At 42.0% G+C, this 22059-nt stretch overlaps 1 protein-coding gene across 6 annotated transcripts in view; it reads right to left on the bottom strand.

Annotated features, from left to right (window-relative positions):
• EPHB1 (EPH receptor B1) overlaps nt 1–22059 on the bottom strand; it is a 416704-nt gene that overhangs the window by 278207 nt on the left and 116438 nt on the right. The window lies entirely within an intron of this gene.

Raw genomic sequence — 22059 nt, 5'->3', positions numbered from 1 at the left:
GGAGATCAGCCCTGACTGTTCCTTAAAAGGCCAGATCCTGAAGATGAAAGTCAAATACTTTGGCCACCTCATGAGAAAGAAGGACTCCCTGGAGAAGAGCCTAATGCTGGGAGCAACTGAGGGCAAAAGAAGAAGGGGACGACAGAGAATGAGGTGGCTGGATGGAGTCACTGAAGCAGTAGGTGCAAATTTAAATGGACTGTTAGAGGACAATGGGAATTGTAGAGGACAAGAAGGCCTGGAGGATCATTGTACATGGGGTCGTGATGGGTCGGACACAACTTCACACCTAACAACAACAAGCATGTCCTCCCTTGTTCATTTCTTTTAAAAACTAAAAAGTCCCAGACTCTTTGGCCTTTCCTCATGGGAAGGTGCTCCAGCCTCCTAATCATCTTGGTTGCCCTTTTCTATACAACAGGGCATAGGGACTTGGAGGGTGGAGCTATTACCCTCTTCTCTGAAAGTGTATCATGAAGTAATTGTAAGATTTTAGTGAAAACAGTCAAATATTTGCTGACTAAGGGCTAGATCCCATGATCTGTCAGTGAAAGGCACTGATGGTAATGCATCTGTCCCACCTTCCCTTCTCTCCACAGTGGTATTCTCCAATCCTGGGAAAGTTTATTCCTGGGGTCATGGGCCCTATGTGGACTAATAGCCGTAAAGTTCAGGAGATTGCAGTAAGGAGAGGGTAGAGCTTGAAGTTGTCTTTTCTGTTTTTTCCATCAACACAGCTCTGCTGATGGATAAGAGAATAAGGGGGTCATTTTGTCCCCCTGTACCCTCCCAATCTCCATGGCTATTAGTTCATGCAGGTTCCCATCCACAGGCCAGAAAGGAGTAAGAGGAATGTGGGAAGGATCCATCATCTCTGCATGAAGACAACAGCCATCTCTGAAGTTTTTCCCCCATCACCTGACACTTCGTAGTACTCTGTGCTTGAGCATGCAAGTTCCATTTAGCTGTCATAGCTAAGAGCCATTCATTTACCTGTTATTTTTCATAACTTTATATAATCTCCTTGAAAAGCCATCCAACTGAGCAAACACTGAAATCCAGAAGTAATTTAAACAAATGCAAAAATTACTTTCTTTTGTCTGTCATGTTTCCACATACCCTCTATTTCATTGGGTAATCTCAAGTTCTAGTATTATAAGGGAAGGAGAAAAGTGTCCCTCTGTCCACTTCTTTCCATACCATAAATTTTTGAGACTGGCCATTCAGAACTCTACACAGTATTTTGTGTGGCTAGCCCCGCCGGTTTATATAATGGAGTTATGAGATGAGACTAGCCATTACATTCAATTTTTCCCTAATAATTGTCTTTTGCCACTATGCAGTCAGCATGTTATCAGAACCTGGTAACTGATTAATATATAAGAATTTTTTTTTGTATCCAGTGGCACCTTTACAACCATCAAAGTTTTACTCAAGGTATGAGCTTTCATGTGCACACGTACTCCCTCAGATACAAAGTCATTTAACTATCATAGCTGAGTGCCTCATAACCTATTATTCATAATAACTTTATATAATCTCCTTGAAAAGTGATCCAGTTGACATTATATCTGAGGAAGTGGGTATGCTCATGAAAGCTCATACCTTGAAAAAAAAAACTTTGTTGGTGCTAAAGATGCTGTTGGTCTGCTGCTTCAGGCCAACACAGCTACCCACTTGAATCTGATTAATTTATATTAATTTATAATTTGTCAGTGAGCCCCAAAGCTTCACTTTTCCATTGTGAACACAGAACTTTCCAGAAGTCTATCAAAGTTTTACTCAGTAGACTCTGAAATTTTATGACATTCATTACCTTAAAAAAATTAATTCAGTGTTCAGCCAATTTATGGAGAATGCAATAAGAATTGATTGAAGGGACCACCATAACTTGGTTTGATTCATGGAGAGAAAAAACAGTGAATTCTACATGTTTACTCTTTGGGTAAATAAGTATTTTTAAAAATCTGTTCTGAACCTACTACTCATCAATTTCATTGAGTGCCCAAACTATGAGTTCTTGTATTGTGAGAAAGGGGGGAAAGTACTTTTTTCTCTACCTTCTCTATCCCATGCATAATTTTGTAAACCTCTACCATGTCACCCCCCTCCATTGTTTCTCCAAGATAAAGAGCCCTAACCTCTTTAATCTGTCTTCATGGGGAAGGTGTTCTATTGTTTTCGTTGCTCTTTTTTGTACTTTTTCCAGTGCTGTAATATCTTTTTTGAGATGCAGTAAGCAGAACTGTACATAGTGTTCAAATTGAGGCCACACCATAGATTTATACAGGGCGTTATGATATTGCCCAGCATAACATCTGCCTTTGTTATTGCAGTCGCTGTTGCACATTGAGTTGACTTTTTCAGTGAGTTATCTACTGTGACTCCAAGATCTCTCTTCTGGTCAGTTACCACAAGTTTGGAAGCCATCAATATGTGTTTATAGTTGGGATTTTTGGCTGTAATGTGCATTACTTTGCACTTACCCATGGTGAGCCTCATTTGTCATGCTGAAGTGGCTCAGAATCCTCCCTGGTTTTTACTGCCTTGGACAACTTAGTATCACCTGCAAACTTAGTTACTTCACTCCAAGGGTCAGACATGACTCGGTGCTTGCACAGGGGAAACCTTTACCTTTACCTTAAAGATAAAAGGTAAAGGTATCCCCTACGCAAGCACCAAGTCATGTCTGACCCTTGGGGTGACGCCCTCCAGCGTTTTCTTGGCAGACTCAATACAGGGTGGCCTTGCCAGTGCCTTCCCCAGTCATTACAGTTTTACCCCCCAGCAAGCTGGATACTCATTTTACCAACCTCAAAAGGAAGGAAGGCTGAGTCAACCTTGAGCCGGCTGCTGGGATCGAACTCCCAACCAGATAGACAGACGGCTTCAGACAGCATTTCTGCTGCTTACCACTCTGTGCCACAAGAGGCTCTTTATTCCTAAATCTGGTGATTTAAAACTTGTTCATTAATGATTTGTAGTTATTCCTCACTACAAATCATTAATGAACAAGTTTTAAATCACCAGACTTAATACTGAGCCCTGTGGTACACCACTGCTTGCCACCCTTCAGTGTGAAAGCTTTCCATTTATACTTTTTATTTCCTGTTAATTAACCAGTTTTTAATCCTCTTGTCTTCTTATCCGCTGATTGCTGAGTTTACTTAAGGTCCTCTGATGAGGAACTTTAACAAAAGCTTTCCAATAAACAGCATCTACTGGGTCACTCTTGACCCAGATGTTTGTTCACCCTGTCAAAGAACTCTAAAAGGTTAGTGAGACAAGATCTTCCCTTGAAGAATCCATTCTGATTCTTCCTCAATAGATTTTGTTCATCATTTTTTGTACTAAGTCTATCATTAATTAAAGATACCACCAACTTATCAGTGTTAGACTGACTGGCCTGTAATTTCCTAGATCTCCTCTGGAATGTTTTCTAAAGATGGTAGTTACATTAGCTACCTTCCATTCCTCAGAGGCAGATTTCAGTGATCCCCAAGTTCACAACTGCATTCTTTCAAAATTCTTTAATGTATGCCACCTGATTTGTCAGTTAATTTTTCCATCAGTTGTAGGACCTCATCACCTCAATCCAACTCATATTTCAATACCCCTCCCAAAATTGGTGGTTCAACAGTAAAGTGGTTTAACAGTAAAGTCAGAGACGAACAATGCACTCAGCTTTTCTGCCATTTCCCTATCAACCTTTGGCCCCCTGGTTATCCAAGGGTCCCACTTTCTCCCTAGCTGAGTTCCTGCTACTAATGTATTTGAAGAAATGTTTATTGTTGGTCTTTATGTGTTTTGCAATATGTTCCTCATTGTCCCTTTTTGCTTGACTTATCAAAGTCTGTGCTCCCTTTTATTTAGCTCTCTCTGACTAGCCTTCCACCACTTAAAGGAATCCTTCTTAACTTTTACTCCTTCCATTTCTTTGTTCCTTAACCATGCAGGCCTTTGTTATACCTATTTGTCCCCTTCCTAACCTGTGGCATACATTTTATCTGAGCTTCTAGGATTATAAATTTAAATATTCCCCAAGTTTTCTCAAGATCAGCCGGACTCTTATTTTACCTCTGTTCAACGAAGGACAAGCAATTCATATGTAGAAGCCACAGTCAGCAAGATCTCAGAAAAATTCCATGTTGACTTCACAAATTATATTTATTAGTATATTTATTACTACAAGTACTAAACTTGATCATCCATCTCAAAAATGAGAATTTCCCTCTATCACAGATAAATCTGGAGAATTCAGTGCTTCCTCTCAAACATAGATATTGCATCATCATTCAGACACCAGTCCATTTTTGCAGCAAAGTTTAGGGCCAAACTGCATGCACTGCTGGAGTCTTATGACTAGAATTCTTAATGGTAACATCCTAAGCAAAGTTACACCCTTCTAAGCCTAGTGACTTCAGTAGAGTTATAGAAGGGTACAACTCTGTTTAGGATTGCACTGCCAGTCTCTTAAAAAGCAGCTGTAGGGAATCCTTCTGTGTATCCAGGTTGCAGCAGTAGAGCAGGCAACCGTGAGGCAAAGCAAAGAAAGTGGTGAAACTCCCCTTGGTCACTTGTCTGAGAATATTTTGTTGAAGTATGGCTTGTGACAGAGCTGGGTCATGTTTCTGTTCAAATCATAAAGAAAAACTGGCAGATGCGACATTTTTATAGTCTGAATTTATCCCTTTGATAATAACTTGGATTTCATTTATAGCTGGTTTAGACATAGCTTTAGGCCTGGCTCAGAACCCTACTCTATCACAAGGACCACCGGGTGGTGTGAAGGAAGTAGAGCCTCACACTGTACTCTAACTCAATGCCACAAGGATTGACATAAACAAGGACAAGAGAAAACTCATTTTTAAAAAACAATTTATGTATTTTTCACACACCTCCCATCACACAAGAAGAAAAAGAATGAGAAAAAAGACAGGTCCCCCCCCCCCCAAATCAATCTTTTAATTCTTCCTCTGATTCCTCAACCCTTCACAGTCTGACCCAATTAAAGAGATTAATGAACTGAAGCAAACCTCTACATACTTTTGCTGGATCAGGAACTAGGGTCTTGAATTGAATGGACTTTCAAACATAGATTCTGGTGTGGATTTTTTTAAAAATCTGCACAGCCTTACTTTCAATGGAATGCATGCTTCAGTGCTTCTCTAAACGTACCTCTTGATGTAGATGAGAAAGAATGCATTTATGTGAGCATGAGTGTGAATGTGACTGAACACAATGCATTTGGACAGAATGCAGCAGTACCCAGATGTGCATTTGGATGTGAATCTAATATTACATGCCCTCACAATTTAAAAGATCCTATGGAGAGATGGAATATGAATATTGATATGTCTTCTCCAAGGATGATTCTCCTCCCTTCCTAAAAGTATGCTGAGAAAGATAGCCTGGAGAAGGTACAAATCATGGTCAGCCTCTTCATAATTAACTAATCCCCTCCCCAATAACAGTTTCACTTAAACTACTCACAGTTTGAGTAGTCTGGGGTCAACAAATTGCATCCCCCCCTTTATGTCCTTTAAAAATGAGAAAGGGATTCATACCCACAGTTTCAAGAATCCTTTAAATAAGGCTTGAGAAGAAATGCTCCTATGGGTTTACCTCTTCAAGGTCAACTTTTTCCAACATAAATAAAATTTTCAGATTGGAGGATGACTTTCTCTAAACATGGTAGAAAGGCAATGGAGGTCAATTCTCAAGAGTCCAATACTGCCCTCCACTCAGGGATACTTTCAACTTTGGAGGTTCAAAGAACCAAAAAGTAAATTAAATGTTTACCCAAATGTGCAGCCAAGTACAGATGTGACCTCGGCACTGTATTGCTTTCAAAAGAATGCCGACTTGATGTGCATCAGTATTTGCATCTGGAAGTGTGTCAAATACATAGTACTTTGAAAATAAACATATGCTGACTGCATCTACACCAGGATGAGCCATTGGTTGCATATCTAATCTAACCTAGAGTCAGTTAAAATGGAAGATAGAGGAACCTCCAGTGCATCCATGCAAGTGATACCCACCTTACCTATAGGACAATATATTTTTCTAATTCTGAATTGTATATGTGTATTATCTGACGTTCAACTCAAAATCTGTATGAGGTCAGACAATGAATGCTAATGGAACTATCCCAAAATACATCTACTACTAAGTAATTGTTCTAGCCTAGCATTCCAAGGGGCAGAGTGGCACAGTGATTCCTACTAATGTTTGCTCAAGGACAAATTCCATGTTGACGGTGCCCCCACCCAGGGGTAAGCATTCCAGCCTGCTTTGGGTCCTATTGTTTGCACATACTCACATGTACTGATTGGCTGCAATAAGATTTACTTCGATCTGAAATGAATTTAAGAAATCAAATTACAAAAAAAATCTGAAATGGAACTTTGGAGGACACTGTGAGTATCAATGAAAAATAAGGGTTGCCTCTGCCTTTTTAAACCTAGACTCTCTAGAACAAGAACATGCAAGAACTAGAGGCAAACTCTGAACTGAATGGGCTGAAATTAAATCAAATGAGTTTTCAGTTAAACTTTAGGAAGGAAGTTAAACTTTCTGACAGAGTGGTATTGAAGTAGTTTTCCTCAGAAGGTAGTGGGCTCTCCTTTGGAGGTTTTCAAGCAGAGGTTAGCCATTTGACAGCAATGTTAAATTTGTAATTCACAATGAATTTAGGCAGATGGTAAGAGGGAGGGAAGGGATAAGCCAGTGCTCAGTTCTTATAGCCCCCCCCCCTAAATATTTGCCACTCTGGGGTCAGGAAGGAATTTTCCTCCAGGTGGGCCAGAGTGGGCCAGAGACCCTAGAAGTTATTTTGCCTTCCACTGAGTAAACAGCAGGAGTCATGGGGGATGGGGGAGAACTGGGAATTTCCTGCATTGCTCACGAGGTTGGAGTAGACAGCCCTTGGGATCCCTTCCAGCTCTATATTTCTATGACTACCTGGAAAAGCCCCTTCAAAGGTTGAAGAAGTAAGAGAAGGTATAACAAAGGCTGCCATGTGGTCTTTTAAGAAGAGGATGAAGAAGAGTTGATTCTTATATGCTGCTCAAAAGTGGCTTACAGTCGCCTTCCCTTTCCTCTCCCCACAACAGACACCCTGTGAGGTGGGTGAGGCTGAGAGAACCCTGATATCACTGCTCAGTCAGAACAGCTTTATCAGTGCAGTGGGGAGCCCAAGGTCACCCAGCTGGCTGCATGTGGGGGAGTGCAGAATTGAACCCGGCTTGCCAGATTAGAAGTCCACACTCCTAACCGCTACACCAAATTGGCTGAGGCCCCCAAACTGAGTGACAGAGAAGTCATCAGTAATTTTGCCAGAGAAACAGCATGGATTTTTTTTGCCGTTATATATTCTTGGTTTTTAATGCTGTTTGGAGGCTATGGTTTTATTCATTTTAATTTTATGGGAGCCATCCCAAGCAATTCTGTAAAGTGGCGGAGGGAAATTTTCTGAACAAACAAATAACAGAGAAGACAAAATCCAAAGTGAATGAATCAAGAAAAAAGAAAATGATATACTAAGTGCAGGCAACTCGTTCCCGGAACTTGAGGAAGAGATGACATGTAATGATAGCTAGAGGAGAAGAAAAGCTGTTGTTGAGAACAGACGAGGCAGTGGCATGGACAGAGTTTAAACAATCCAAAGGCCATGACGTGCAGCCTAGCAAAGGAGCAGTGGGAGTTTTATCAAGAGTACCAATGGTCAGGGTTTGTCTCTGGCCCTGCACTTGTATCCTGAACAGCAACTGCACACCAGAAAATCTGTCAGCTAAACCTTTGCAGGGTATAGCAATGAAGTGATGAGGAATATTTCACTTGTTTGATCTGTGGACGTCTGACTGCTTAAATTAAAGAGCAAAAGCAATGCAGAGAAAAACATTGGAAATCCTGGCTGGTGATAAAGAGGTGGGAGGAGATGGCATCAAGGCAAGAGAGGCTGAAGATAGAAATGTCCGGGGAAGGGAGGCAAGCTTCTGGAGGGGCAGGGCATGGAAACAGATTAGAATGAAAGGGCAATGAATGCTGGCCTTAGAGGACTGTAACACTGCAAACACTTTCACTTTCCAAAGGAGATGAGAAAGCTGAAGGACAATAGTCAAACAAGAAAGGGAAAGAGGCAGAAAAGATAAACCTGGATTGACGAGGTTGGTGTTGGGTTTTTTCATATTGTCTCTTAACTTTTGCAGTGATGGAAAAGCTGGTTCAAAAGTACATATCCATAGCTCAGTTATGTACCAGACGTGCACCAATGTGCATGTCTCCCAAGAAACCTGTATTCTGCAAAGCAATGTACACACCAGCGAGTCACACAATCTGGAATCCAGATGAGCACAACACCAATAGCGGTGCGAGGCATCAGGAACAACATCTGCGCTGGGTTTGCTTGCACCACACTGTTCTTTTAAGCAGTTACTCTCTGCCAGGAGGTATCGCTTCCCTTGACTGCGCTGGAACAGCTACAGATGGCAATACAACCTCAGTCTCCCTAGGAGAGTGGTAAGCCATGCTGTGCACAGGAAAGCATTTCACCGGCGCAGAGCGTTTTTGTTTCCAAAGAAGCAATCTGTACAGCCCTCTGGATCTCAACAGTCCCTTTCTGAAAGGCCTGTAAATGTCTTCCCCACCCCAATGCACCAGCTCCTACCTGTGGCAAAATCCCAGAGCCATTCCGACAGCTGCCTCTGCTGTTGACACTGCAACAGTGACAAATTCATTGTTCCAACAAGATCCCTTTAAATAATTCACAGGGCGCTGAGGATTAAGACAGTGTTTTTCTCTGTCTCCATTGAGATTTAAAACACTTCCAGCTGGGAGGTTTAAAAAGACTATAATGGACTGCTCCACCTCCAGGCTCCCCTCCCCCTCACTATCCCAGAAGCCAACTTAACAACAATAACACACATACACAAATTTGAAGGGAAAGAAGAAGAATTGAGGAAAAGCTTGGCTGGTAACCATGGAAATATCAGACATGCTATTCAGCTGTCATTATTCTGGCAGATCATACATGTCATTATCGAAGCATCAAATAAGTGCTGTCTATCATTCCTGTCCTCCGTAGACTGAGCACAAACAAGACAAGTGGGGACTAGAGGGTGTCTCCTTAACAGCAGTGCTCTAAATAGCATCTTGCCACCCAAACAAACACATTATTATTTATATATATATATTTCCCAATGTATTCCAGAAATGGTAGGAGGCTTCCTACAACGTATACTGTTCATGTTGGTTATTTGCTTCCTACTTAGCCATGGATGACATTTCTGATAACTTAACAATATTAGTCCTTAGGAAAGATAGTCAATGAGTATCCGCATGTTTCAGTTTTATAGAACTGTAAGAGATGTATACAGTTCAAATCTTGCTAATTTGTCAGGGCATTATAAGATTTTGTACAATAGTTTTCCATTAAAATAGTTAGGTTTTATACCCTGCTTTTCTCTGTCCTCTGCCACTGGCTGCTTTGCCTCTGCCATGAGTCATCTGTCAAGAGTGGGAGTTCAGTGCCATGGCTGGAATAGGGGGGGGGGGGAGGCTATGAGCTCATGCTAGCTGTGTTATTCTTTTGCTATCTCAAGTCTCTGGCCTTGGGTTACCAGGGAGCTCTGGATTCTTATGTCAGCATTGAATTATAGCCTATCATGCTTTTTTGATAACAGGGAATAAGTGGGTTATACATTGGGGGGAGGGTGCACCTGGAGGCCTGGGAACAGGCAATCAGGCTAGGGAGTGAGATGGGCCTGGTCCTAAAAGGAGGGGAACTTGACCTGGTCTGGCAGTTCTATCAAAGATCTGAAGCATGTCTGTAATCAATTTCTACACCAATCAATAAAGACTTCTTTATTGTAACTAAAGTCTTATTGTTGGCGAAGTTTGGCAGACACTTCACACCCAGGAGTCTCAAAGTAGCTTACAATCACCTTCCTTTCATCTCACTACAGCAAGCACCTTATGAGGGAGGTCAGGCTGAGAGAGTTCTGAGAGAATTGTGGCTGGCCCAAAGTCACTCAGCAGGCTTCATGTGGAGGACTGGGGAATCAAACCCAGTTCTCCAGATTAGAGTCCACCACTCCTAATCCCTATGTCATGATGGCTTTTTCAAAACTCAAGCTTAAGATCAAAGAGGTTTGCAAAACATCTTGATATGAAAACCAGAACCAACACAACCAGGAACTGTCTAATATCAAGATCAGAGTAAAAGCATGGGAGGGTAAACCAGTTATCCAAGAAGACTTCTGCTCCCTAAACTACCTACTTTTTGACACCTATGTTATACTATTTTATACACCTTCCAGAACGCCAGTATGGATGTACCACTTCCAAAAACCCATTCTACACAATCAGTAATATGGTGAAAAAAGCAAAGATGAATGAGCCCTGAAAGAACACTAATCACTGCATAGTCATAATAAACAAGCCTACTGTCGAAGAGCATGATTGGCGTGGAGGAATTCATGGAGGAAACAATGGTCCTTTACAGGTGTGATTCCCAGATCATGAAGGGCTTTTAATGTAAGAGGCAACACCTTAAACTCAGCCCTGATGTATATTCACCAACCAGCACAACTGTCACAAGAATCTATATTACTCATAGTGAGAAGGTTGCACTAGTTGAATAATCTGTGTTGTCTTCAAGGCAGCCCCACACAGCACATTACGGTGATCCAACTCAGAGGTAAAAGAAACATGTGGCCACCCCTGGCTTGATGCAGCTGGCAGTCAGAGCAGTCATTATTGCCATCATCAGCACACTCCTTCCAAGTACAAATGATACATTTCCTAAGCTTTGTAATAAAGGGATGTATTTCCTTTTCTCCCTTGCTTTTGGCAGCCCCTCCTTTCATCTAACACAATGAGCTTATGAATATTTATACTTTTTGAAATTATATTTTTACTATTTTTCCAGTCTTTTGAATGTTTAGATATGTTTCTCCCACTTTTCTTTTGTGTTATCAATACCGAAACTTCCTTTTCTCACTACTCCATAGGGCTTGGGAGGCTAATTTTGGTTTGCTGGTTCCATAAAATACATTTTCTCCATTTAATTAAAATTTATTTCTAAAGGGAAGGCACAGTGTGATTTCTCCCCTCTTCTGCTTACCAAACTTCTCAAGTGTTCCAAACATCTGTGGCCAAATTGCATTTATCTCCTTTTGACTTCACTTAATTTTCTAATTATCCTATTTCTATTGGTTATATCTTCAAGCAGGATATGTGAACTAATTTTTGTATATTATAGAAAGCAAAGGGCATAATAGAAGGCTCTGAAATGCAACCAAAATTAAGTTAAAAACATATGCATAAACTGGAAATAGCAGATCTCAATCCAAAATAATTAATTATGGCTGCATTCCTATGCACATTTGCCTGAGAATAAGTCCCACTGAATACAGTGACACTTTCTTCGGAATAAATATGTATAAGAATGAACTACGCAGCAGTTTAAACATGAGAACATTAAAAAGGCTTTTTTTTAGCATCAGGCTTGACTTTGTTATATGAATTTCACTCCACACTGCTTTTTTGTTTATTCATTATTTCGCTTTTGTACTTTTCTAGCAACCCTTAAAACAACTTTACTTATTAACAAGTTTCATAGTTTAGTTCTCTTTTCTTATTCGGTTTAATAAAGTGGAGATGGCAAACTGATAAACTGGACTAAGACATTGATCCAAACTTGTCTCTCTTGTTTGAATATTCATGCATTCATTCATTCATTCAGCTTATATACTGCCATCCACTGTGACATCTCGGGGTGTATCATCATACACCCACACATCCCTTCCAGTACCATAACCTTTAGTTATTCTTTGGTGCTCATATAAACATTTAGATATATGCCCTCCTGATTTTTCTCATGTCATCTGAAATTTTCTAGAGCTGAGATGAATTTATATGCAATTGATCACAGTGTATAGGCAGTGAGTTGTGAGTTTCCTGAATTGTGCAGAAGGTTGGACTAAACGACCCTGAAGGTTCCTTCCAATCCTATCTTTAAACCGCCCGTGGCGCCACGGGCGCCACAGACTAAATAATTCGTTTGTTAAGGGCTCTTGAGGTGGGATTTGTCCGTGATGAGGAAGGGTCCGGGTTGGACCCTTCCTCAGGACAGACAATCAGAGGGACCAATTGGCAGGCGCGAAGCGCCTGCCGATTGGTCCCTCCGATTCCCAGCCCCAGCAACTGTGAGCCGCGCGCAGCGTGGCTCGCAGTTGCTCCTGGCCTGACGCGGCGAGAGGCACAAAGCGCCTCTCGCCACGTCAGCCGCCTACCCGAGGGAGCCCCCGGCAGCTGCGCAGAGCGCGGCTGCCGGGGGCTCCCTGCCCGGCGGGCTGACGCGGCGAGAGGCGCTTCGCGCCTCTCACCGCGTCAGCCCGCCGGGTGCTCCCTCGGCTAGCTGGCTGACTCTCGCCGCATCGGGCCACATCTCGCAGCGTCGGGCCGCTGCAAAACACCCCGGCAGTCGCGCGGAGTACGGCTGCCGGCCCCTCCCTGCCTCCCCCGCCGCTGCTAGCAACACGGAGCCGACTACGAGAGACAACACAGACTGTATGTATCCAGAGCCCGCTGTATCCCTTTTACAGCGGGCTATATTTCTAGTGATTCTATAATACAGAAGTGATGTGAAAGTAAAGACAAGTTTGATTCAACCAAGGGAGTTATGGAAATAAAATTGGATTTTCAAAACAAACCCTAGAGGGATAAGGATATATCACTTGGAAATGGCTTGAATTCTACTTCCTTCAGCTATTTACCAAGCCTTTTGATGTACCCAATCAGCAGATCAAGGACCCAACTCTTTTCTTAGGAGAACATTATGGTAGAGGAATGTAGGATACCTTCATTAACACACTAGAGATGCAAATCCCCAAATAGCTATTTTTTCAAGATTTGAAGCTATAAACGCCCTGGATTTCAGGCTGAGGGGATCTGGATTCTGTTTATGGAGACAGATGGGCAGGATGCCAGAAAGAAACAAGATAGATCATTGTTTTTGATATCCTGAGTCAGTGTAATAAAAGTTGTAGAAGAGCACTTTGATAATATTGAACAAAGGTGCAAGACAAGATACGTAGGAACTCAAATGGAATTCCAGGATAGGTCAGAGAGAAACCCTTCCAGATGGGACAGTAAGAAGCTTTTTGGCCTGTCTAGACTCTTTCAAAGTGTGCCAGGCACAGACTAGGGAATAGGAAGAAATGCATTGAAGGCTGCCTTAACCTGCCTCACTTTTTATTCCTTGGAATGGAATAACAAGATAAAAATCAGTGACTTAAATGTTTAATGTCTTTTTCTTAGTTCTGTAACACTTCTGTAAAGTTTTGATAATAGTTTTTCAGTGCTCCTGTGCTCTAGTGAACATAGATGTATTTTAGTAAAATATCTCTTTTTTCTCTTTTCTAAAGATCTCAGACTGTGTTCAAAGATCTCACCCAGGTCACCTGGCTGCAAACATTCATTAGTAGGCAAAGGAAGAGAAAGTGTATAGCAGCTCACAGGCACATATATTTTCTTTCTCATATCAAGCCACAGGGAGCAGAAGAACACAGCACAGTTTGAATGGTGGCAACCTACCCAAAGCAAAAATCAAAGGGGAAGATTGGTGGAAGTCAAAGCCCTCTCACATGTTTGCAGATTTCCCATGACCTTTTGAAAGTTCTGAAGCAAGGAGAGCAAGAAAGGGGGTGGGAGAGAAAGAATGCTGAAATGCACATTCTGTTTAGCTCTACATATGAAGGCTATTTGTAAGCGAAAATCCATTAAAATCCCTTGTAAGTTACTATCATATTTGATGTGAGAAAACTAGAAGAATAACATGAAATACTGCCTGGGGTATGGTGCAACGTGGCCCACAAGCTACTAACTCAAATTAAAAATCCCTAAACTAGTTATCTCTGCCCCCTATTAATTGTAGACAGGGCTGGTAGATCTCAAAGTGTGTTGTCTTCCCATTTTATCCACTGGCATCATGTTCTCAGATAAGTGAAAAGCAAGCTATTCATTTATGCAAAGCTACACATGATGCCGAAGCTTCATATCAGCCTGATCTCATCAGATCTCAGAAGCTAAGCAGGGTCAATCCAGGCTAAAATTCAGATGGGATTCCTCCAAAAAATACCAGAGCCAAGACATCTCCAATGTCTCTTGCCTTGAATCCTATGTGGTTACCACAATAAAATCAGAGTCCAGTAGTTTACTGTGCTACTTCAGACCAACACGGCTACTCATTTGAATCTATCCTATGTGGTTACCATAAGACTTGAAGGCAAAAAATCCAAATGGGAAAAGGCAGGAAAAATAAATGTCTTTTTTCCCTCACCAGGCTTAAAATTAGTCCATGGAAGCCATTTCTGATGAGGAAGATGGCACAGAGGAAGCCAAAACCACAAAAAGTTCTTCACATTTTATTTTTTGATGCCAAATTATACTCATGGAGCTTCATTCATAGAACTCCTGCCTCACAGATTGTTTGGCCTCCAGCCTCTGGGGGTTTCTTTAGTGGTCATCCACTCATGCAAGTCATTTGAAAAATGATCAGTGTCCCTTAGTCCAAAATTGTCTTTCCTCCTTTCAAGGCCATTTGGCTATTCTTTGTTAGGAAGATAGATATAGGACTGTAACTTTGAAAAACCAAGTTCTTCTGTGTCTTTTGGGGTCCCTTGGTCACCTACAAAGACCTACTCCTGTCTTATTTTGGAGCCCTGCATACTTACATTATTAAAAAGTGTATTGACTGATGAATGGCTTTTTAAAATCATTTTCTTTCTTGTTATGAACACACCAGATCTGGTTAGTGAGTTGTTATCTGGGCAGCTTTACTCATGCTGCTACTACCCAATTAGATTTGTCCTGCAGTCCAAACCATTTTTGATCATTAATGTCATATAGGGAAAGAATGACCTTCTTCTCCCAGATAATTAAAGTCTACTTCAGATAAGATTACCCTATAAGAAGCATGTCCCTCCTAACCTCAACCCATTTCCCTCTAGACCAAGATGATCAAATAATGAACATGATGAATCTGTGGTATGTGTAATAGCAGAAAATATTTTCAGAAATCTATCCCTGCAGTTAGCATTTTAAACGCATGCACATTTTCAACTTCCCATTCATCTATTGGTTCAGTTGAGCTAGTAGGATTTAAGCCCATTCTAATAGGATAACAAAGTTACTCTGAGTGGGACAAATTCATCACACGCTACCCAACTTTTACTCGATGTATTAAGATGCTACTTCACATTCATGCTCATTGTCTCATTGTAGTCACTGATGGGAAATTAGGGACTCAACAGCTTGACTATTTTAAATCCAGATATCTTGAGCGTGGTGTAGTGCTTAAGAGCAGTGGCTTCTAATCTGGAGAGCTGGGTTTGATTCTCCACTTTTCCACATGCAGCCAGCTGGCTGACCTTGGGCCAGTCACAGTCCCTTTAGAGCTGTACTCACACAACAGGTTTGTCAGAGCTCTCCCAGCCCCACCAATCTCACAGGGTGTCTGTTTCTGAGGGAAGAAGGGAAGGTTATTGTAAGCCATCTTGAGACTTCTTCTGGTAGTGTAAAGTGGGGGCATAAAGCCAACTCTTCTTCTTCTTAAATCAATAAATACATTATGATAAGATGTGATATGATATGTCAACTCACAAGAATGACAAAGTAGGTTGATGTAAAAACAGTAGTCTGTGTAGAAACATATCATTGCTAAGGACACACCATTTGTGAATTTATAATAATGCCTATTGTCACATATGGTCAGCCAGACACATGAATTAAGGTCCATTTCCCAATTGGAGCTGCTACGTACTAGATCTCCCTCCCCTCTCCCCCCTCCCACACACATCTCTTGTGACTCTGCTTTGAGAACAGTCCTTTTAAATTTGCTGTGTCACAGTGGCACTAGGTTTTGCTAGACATTTTGTACTCTGAACCTTGACTCTGTTCCTTGTTACAGGACAAACAAAAAGATTCCTCTCTTTCTGGGCTAAATAATAATAACCACAACAACAATAATAACCACAACAACAATAATAGCCTGAATTAATTAAATACAGTCTTGTTCTTTGCAGGCCAGAATTATCATGAACCTCCTTGATCCTAGTCAGAACCCACAGAATTAGCAGCAAACCTCAACCCCAATACTAGGGGGATTCAGGGTAACAGCCCCTTTGGGCCCTAGTCAAATAGGGCAACCTTTGGAAAAGACAGAATTGGGATAGGAAAGTAGCATTGGAATAATACACTATGTCATGCTACAAAAGTATTTTGGGAAGAACAGCCATTATTTTCATCCTCCCCTCCTTCCTCACACTTACTTACCCAGCACCAGTCAGAGCTGAGTGCGTAAGCCATGGCTGATGATTCCTTGTCCTTTACTGGAGATGAGATTGATGGAGGAGGTGGCAGAGATGGCATGCTCAAAACTGGCAAAGACTTGGAAAGGAAGGGAAGAGAAGAGGTGATGGGAAAGGTCACAGAGCAGAAAAGCAGCAGCATCACTAGAGTCTCTGTCTTGGCATGGGCCACTGAAGATGCTCAACAATGCTGACGGCTAGGAAGGAGGATGCTAACATAGATATATGCAAACCAAGTCAGGAGAAAGAAAGGAATACAAGTGCTCCATTATTTATTTATTTATTTTGCTCTGTCCCTTCTATTCTTTGGACTTGCTTTTCCTTGTTATTTTCTCTTTTTGCTTCCTGTCCCCTCTCTTCCATCTGCCTTCCTATCTGTTCTGCTTTCCATCTCAGTCTTTCTTCTTTCCTCTGCAGCCTCTGAATGTGTTTTGTTTCTGTCTGCCTATCCATATGTTTGCTGCTAGATACCATATTTATATATCCACCCACTGTTTTTTTTGTCTTCATTCACGTATCTCATTGCTATCCAGTTGATGACATCTTTCCCTCACAACTCCTCTCTTTCTCTTTGAGCAACAACAAACTCTGTTTCATGTCACTAATAGTATTTTCTCCCAGAACTAGTAAACCGGAAAGTTATGATAGTTGCCCAGAGCAATGGCACGTACAAGGAAAAGGAGCATTCATTGAAACTGAATCGGAATCTCTGCTGAACATCTTTTAAAAGGTGATGGAGGAAACAAACGCAGCAGAGATGAAGCAAGCAGAGGAGAGGTGTTTAATCCTTCCACTCCCTTCAGCTACTTTCCAAGCTAGCACCCCTAGGCATATGTTTCCGGCAGTTTGTGGGGAAATTGTGGGTGGAAGGAAGTGCAGAAGAAAAGTGGAAAACATAAGAAGCACCCCTCACTATGTATGAAAAAGCCCTCCTCCACACCATCTCTACTCCAGATAACTATTCCCAACACTGGTTTTTAGATAGTCAGAGACTCAGATATCCCCATTTCATTCCTCCCTGAAGCAACTGGTTTATCTTTAATGTAAAGGTAAAGGTATCCCCTGTGCAAGCACCGAGTCATGTCTGACCCTTAGGGTGACGCCCTCTAGCGTTTTCATGGCAGACTCAATACGGGGTAGTTTGCCAGGGCCTTCCCCAGTCATTACCGTTTACCCCCCAGCAAGCTGGGTACTCATTTTACCGACCTCGGAAGGATGGAAGGCTGAGTCAACCTTGAGCCAGCTGCTGGGATTGAACTCCCAACCTCATGTAATGTAAGTGGAACTATACCTCTCGTACCATATCAAACACTGCAATGCAACTCTGTGAGTACTATTTTCAGCTTTCAGCTCCAATTTAAATGTTGTGCATCACATGTGAGAGTGTTTAATAGCAATTTCCCCCCAAAATTTGCTTTCATTCTAACAGTGCATTCCTAAATAGAGCTACTTCAGCCTAAACACACTAAACACACACGCTGGGGGAGATAATTCTGCTTAGCATTGCACTGTAAATTATGAGGAAATGAACCTTTGTTCTTTGTTCAGTGGGTTTGGAAGTTGTGGGGAGACAAAGATCTTTGAAGAAAATTTCAAAACCTTAACCCCTGTGTTCAGATTTGCAGATGTTTATGTTTATCAAACCATACTTCGATTGTGATTTAGGAACAAAGTTAAACAAAATAGATTTATCTGAAATCGCTGCAGCACACTGAAATTTTCCTGTCAAATGTAAAGCATCTCTTAAGTACAATGAGGAAATTGTAATATACACTGACAGTTCTATTTGCATTTCTTCGACCATTGGTAGTTATAGAACAGCTCTGAGCTAATAATAATAATTCAACACTGATTCAATATTTTAGATACATAACCATTTGCAGCACTGTGCTTTGTATTTTAATGGGGGATTCACATGTGTGATCTTGAATATGCCTGTTTTGTACAGCTTTTGAATTCAGGTAGAAAGAATTTTTACTAGGGTTTATTCACACAAAATATAATTCATTATGTAACCTATTGATTTGGGAAACCAATGCTCAATGGGCTTTTTTTGAGGATCTCAGTTACACAGACCAGTAGGCCTTCCTTATGGCATGCTTTCTGTTTTTCTGTATGGAACCATTCTTATAACCTAATTGCACCGATCCCAATAGAATTATATTTTACAGGCATGTATTACCATAGTGCTTATCATTGGGAGATTACTCTAATTTGTCTAATTATTTGTCAATTAGAAAGGCTATATCTACAGAAGGGCACTTCTAAGGTTGTTGTTTATACAATATGATAGTGCTTTATATCCCCTCTGTGGCTAACATTTCCTTAACCCACATGCATTTCTCTTTAAGCAAGACATACATAAGATAAGATCCCCAAAGTAATTTCAACAGTTTCCTTCAGAACAAGTAAAACTGTGTTATCCTATTAATCTGGCTCAGGACAGTCTGAATTGGAAACTGTCAACCATGAACTGGAAACTGCCAACCATGTTCATGTCAACCACATACTCTACCTGTTAGCTGGATATTCCCACATCTTAACTAGAGATGGTAAGGACAGAACACCTTACCTTCTACATGCAGAATACTCTCTGAGATTCCTTGGGTAAGACCTGATGATGTCATATTGAGTAGCTGTAATAAATCTAGTACTTACACATTACTTTGTACTAGATGGCATCTGGAAGTATCTAGACCACTTGTGTGGCTTTGAAGAGGACTATTCTCCAAAGAAAAAACTCCATTGACATTAACTACACTGAAGTCAAAATCTTAGTACCAAATTATGGTGTCCCTTCTCTGTTTAACATGTGGAGCAGTAACTACAGACACGCAGGCAAAAATGTTTTAGAAGAAGCTGCAAGGTAAGAGTGCTAGCTGACAGTGCAGAGATCTCAACCTGCCATCCTAAGGCTGAGCCCTACCTCTCAGTCTTGGGGTCAAAGGGAGGCTTGACAACCCTTGTTGGGATTGATGCTCCCCATAACCTTGTCCTCCATGAAAAGCAGCTTTCAGTGCACTCTGAATATGAAGTCAGAAATGGGAAATGAGGGAGAGAGGCAGTGATAAAATGGACAGGTAGGAAGCAACATGTCTACCCAATACATGGAGGGTGGATTCCAAGACAGTTATTTTCATTAAAAGGCGTAATCTGATGTAACTATTGTGAAGAAAAAGACAGAATCTAATATTCTTCTAATTTTTTTTAATCCAAATCTCCCTGGGCCTTCAATAGTGGCTTTGTTTCTTCCCATGTGTTTCTCCTCAAAAATAACTCCCACTCCTGCACAGAAGTCACACCCAAACCAGATACAAAACAATTAAACATTAAGGCATTAACTATCAGCCTGGGCACTTCCAGATTATACAGAGAGAAGGAAACACTCTGCAATTAAAGGAAGGAGAAAGATCTGGAGAGATCAAATTATTCCCAAGTATTTATTTCCTTTTTTCCTTTGGAAGTTATCAGTCCTTAAATCTTCATTCCCATGATAAAGTCATCCGTCTCTGGTCTCACCACCGCCTGACAGGACAATCATGTCTGGCACAGCGTCTCTCTCTCCAGCTAGCCCTCTATCACCTGTTTAAACCAACCTATTAAGCCAGCAACCATCTTTCTAACTGATCCTCTTCTCGTGCACCTGTCCCTGTCTTTGTTGATCACTTTCTCTGTCAGGGGAATGTGAGTCAAGGTATTTTATGCTCCCATTCCTCAAATACTTCTATTGTACCAAGAAGATGTTTTAAGTGCCTGAAGGTGGTTTGTTCCTCATTACTTCATAGAAGTGACATTAATAGCCAGAGAAGAGCACTGCCGAGTGCAATTACGAATGGTGTTCAGGTACGAAGGCTGCTTTGAGCCTGCTAATGTTTTCTAATTACAAACCTCGAGGTAGAGAGAGCAAGAGAAGCAAGAAAGGAAGAAGGAGCGCTGACTTATGCAGACCTAGTTCTCTTAATGACTGGCAATCGACATGGAGGGTCCGGCTTGCCTTTTGAGAGGCAGAAAACCCATTTCCAGGGAACACAACTCTATGAAATGACACTGACCTCCTGAACCAGCTGAAAGCATGTGGCTGATACCAACATAGCGAGCACAAAGGCACGTGGCAAACCCCAGAAAGGATGAACCCTCGCCACAGTTATTTGATCAGACTAGCAGCCAGTGAGAGAAAACTGCCCAGAACAAAAGACTCAGGAAAACGACGACATTTGATTTATATGCAGGCTTCTCATCTTCCCATCCTAGCTCTCACACAATGTTCAGTCCCACTGCTGCTACTCTGAAATATTTTTCAGGTTTCAGGGAGCCCCAGAACCTGCCAGGCTTCATCCCCTTTCCCAGGTGCAGTATCCACATGAGAACCACGGTCGGTTCCCTGCTTTCACTGCAACACCAGCAATACCTTGTGGCTGAGTCAGGATATTAGGTAAAGGCCGAGGAGCCCGTGGGGAGCTGTGATGGCGCCTCAGGACTCCAAGGAGCCCAGGTTTGGGAACCCCTGCCTTAAGGGAACTAATCAGCAGTAGCATAGCCCAGCTCTCCAGCATCATCGCTGAGCAGATGGCCAAGATGACACGCAGTCTTTGCTGAGACTGCAAAACAGCACCCTCCGGTAAATGCAGAGGCTCCATACCTTCTTGCTCAATCACCTGCAAGCTTCCACCACGCCATACCACATACACCAACATGATTCTGAAGGAATGCAGGCATATGGAGCACTGAGACATGTGTTCACACATGCACGCTTGAAGTGGATCTGCTTCCATGTCTCCAACTCTCAACAGCCTTGCTTCGTAAGTGCTGCCTTTCTCCCTCTTCACACTCAGCACTTCTCATCTTCCCATCTTCGCTCTCACACAACGTTCAGTCCTGCTGCTGCTACCAGGAGAGGAGTGCTCGTTCTCACTTGCCCCATGGTCCCGATTCCTTCTCTCTTCCTCAGGCGCTGCCTCCCAGCTTGCAAGAAGTCTTCCCCAGTGGTAAATCAGCCTTCCCTCATAAGGCAGCGAATGTGAAGGGATTCCCTTGGGCACAATAACCTACACTTCCAGCTTCCAGTGAGCCTGTAATGCTTCCTGATGGAGTATATTAGGCGGCATGGCGAAAACACAGGCAGGGGCAGACTTGTTGCTGTGCAAAGTGATTAGAAGTATAAATCCAAACAGTGGTTTGGACAAGGAGTTCCCGTTCTCTCTCAAGTAGCTGTTTTGCAAGCAGCCTATTGCTGGCTATGCTCTGTGTGTCCCCAGAAAGTGAGCTCCCTGGGGGGCCGTCAGCAAAAGTCAACAAAACAGACACACACACAAAAGCTGACTTTCCACATCAGGGAAAGATGACTGCGTTGGAACTCATCAGAAAGCATCATTAGCAGTGCCCGGTCTGCCTCCACTCTGTCAAGATGTAGGTCCGGAAAGGGGGTGGCACACCTGCCACAAGCAAGCACAGTCCTTCATGGGGAATGCCGTGGCTCAGTACTAAAGGCTGGCAAATCCATACATCATTTGGTTCTTTCTGTATCACGCTGCTAGGCACGACCAAGGAACCAGTGACAGGAATTACTTATTACAGACTGGGCGTTCATGCAGCAAGTGGGATTTCTTTTCATTTTCAACTTTTTTCAATGAGGAAAAAATATGACATTTTCACTCCTGATGACTGTGAGCCATGAATCAGGTTT

The sequence above is a fragment of the Paroedura picta genome, chromosome 8, assembly GCF_049243985.1.
Source record: "Paroedura picta isolate Pp20150507F chromosome 8, Ppicta_v3.0, whole genome shotgun sequence".
Taxonomy (NCBI): Eukaryota; Metazoa; Chordata; class Lepidosauria; order Squamata; family Gekkonidae; genus Paroedura; species Paroedura picta.
Note: the sequence above shows the minus strand (reverse complement) of the source record. Positions and strands in the feature narration are given on the sequence as shown.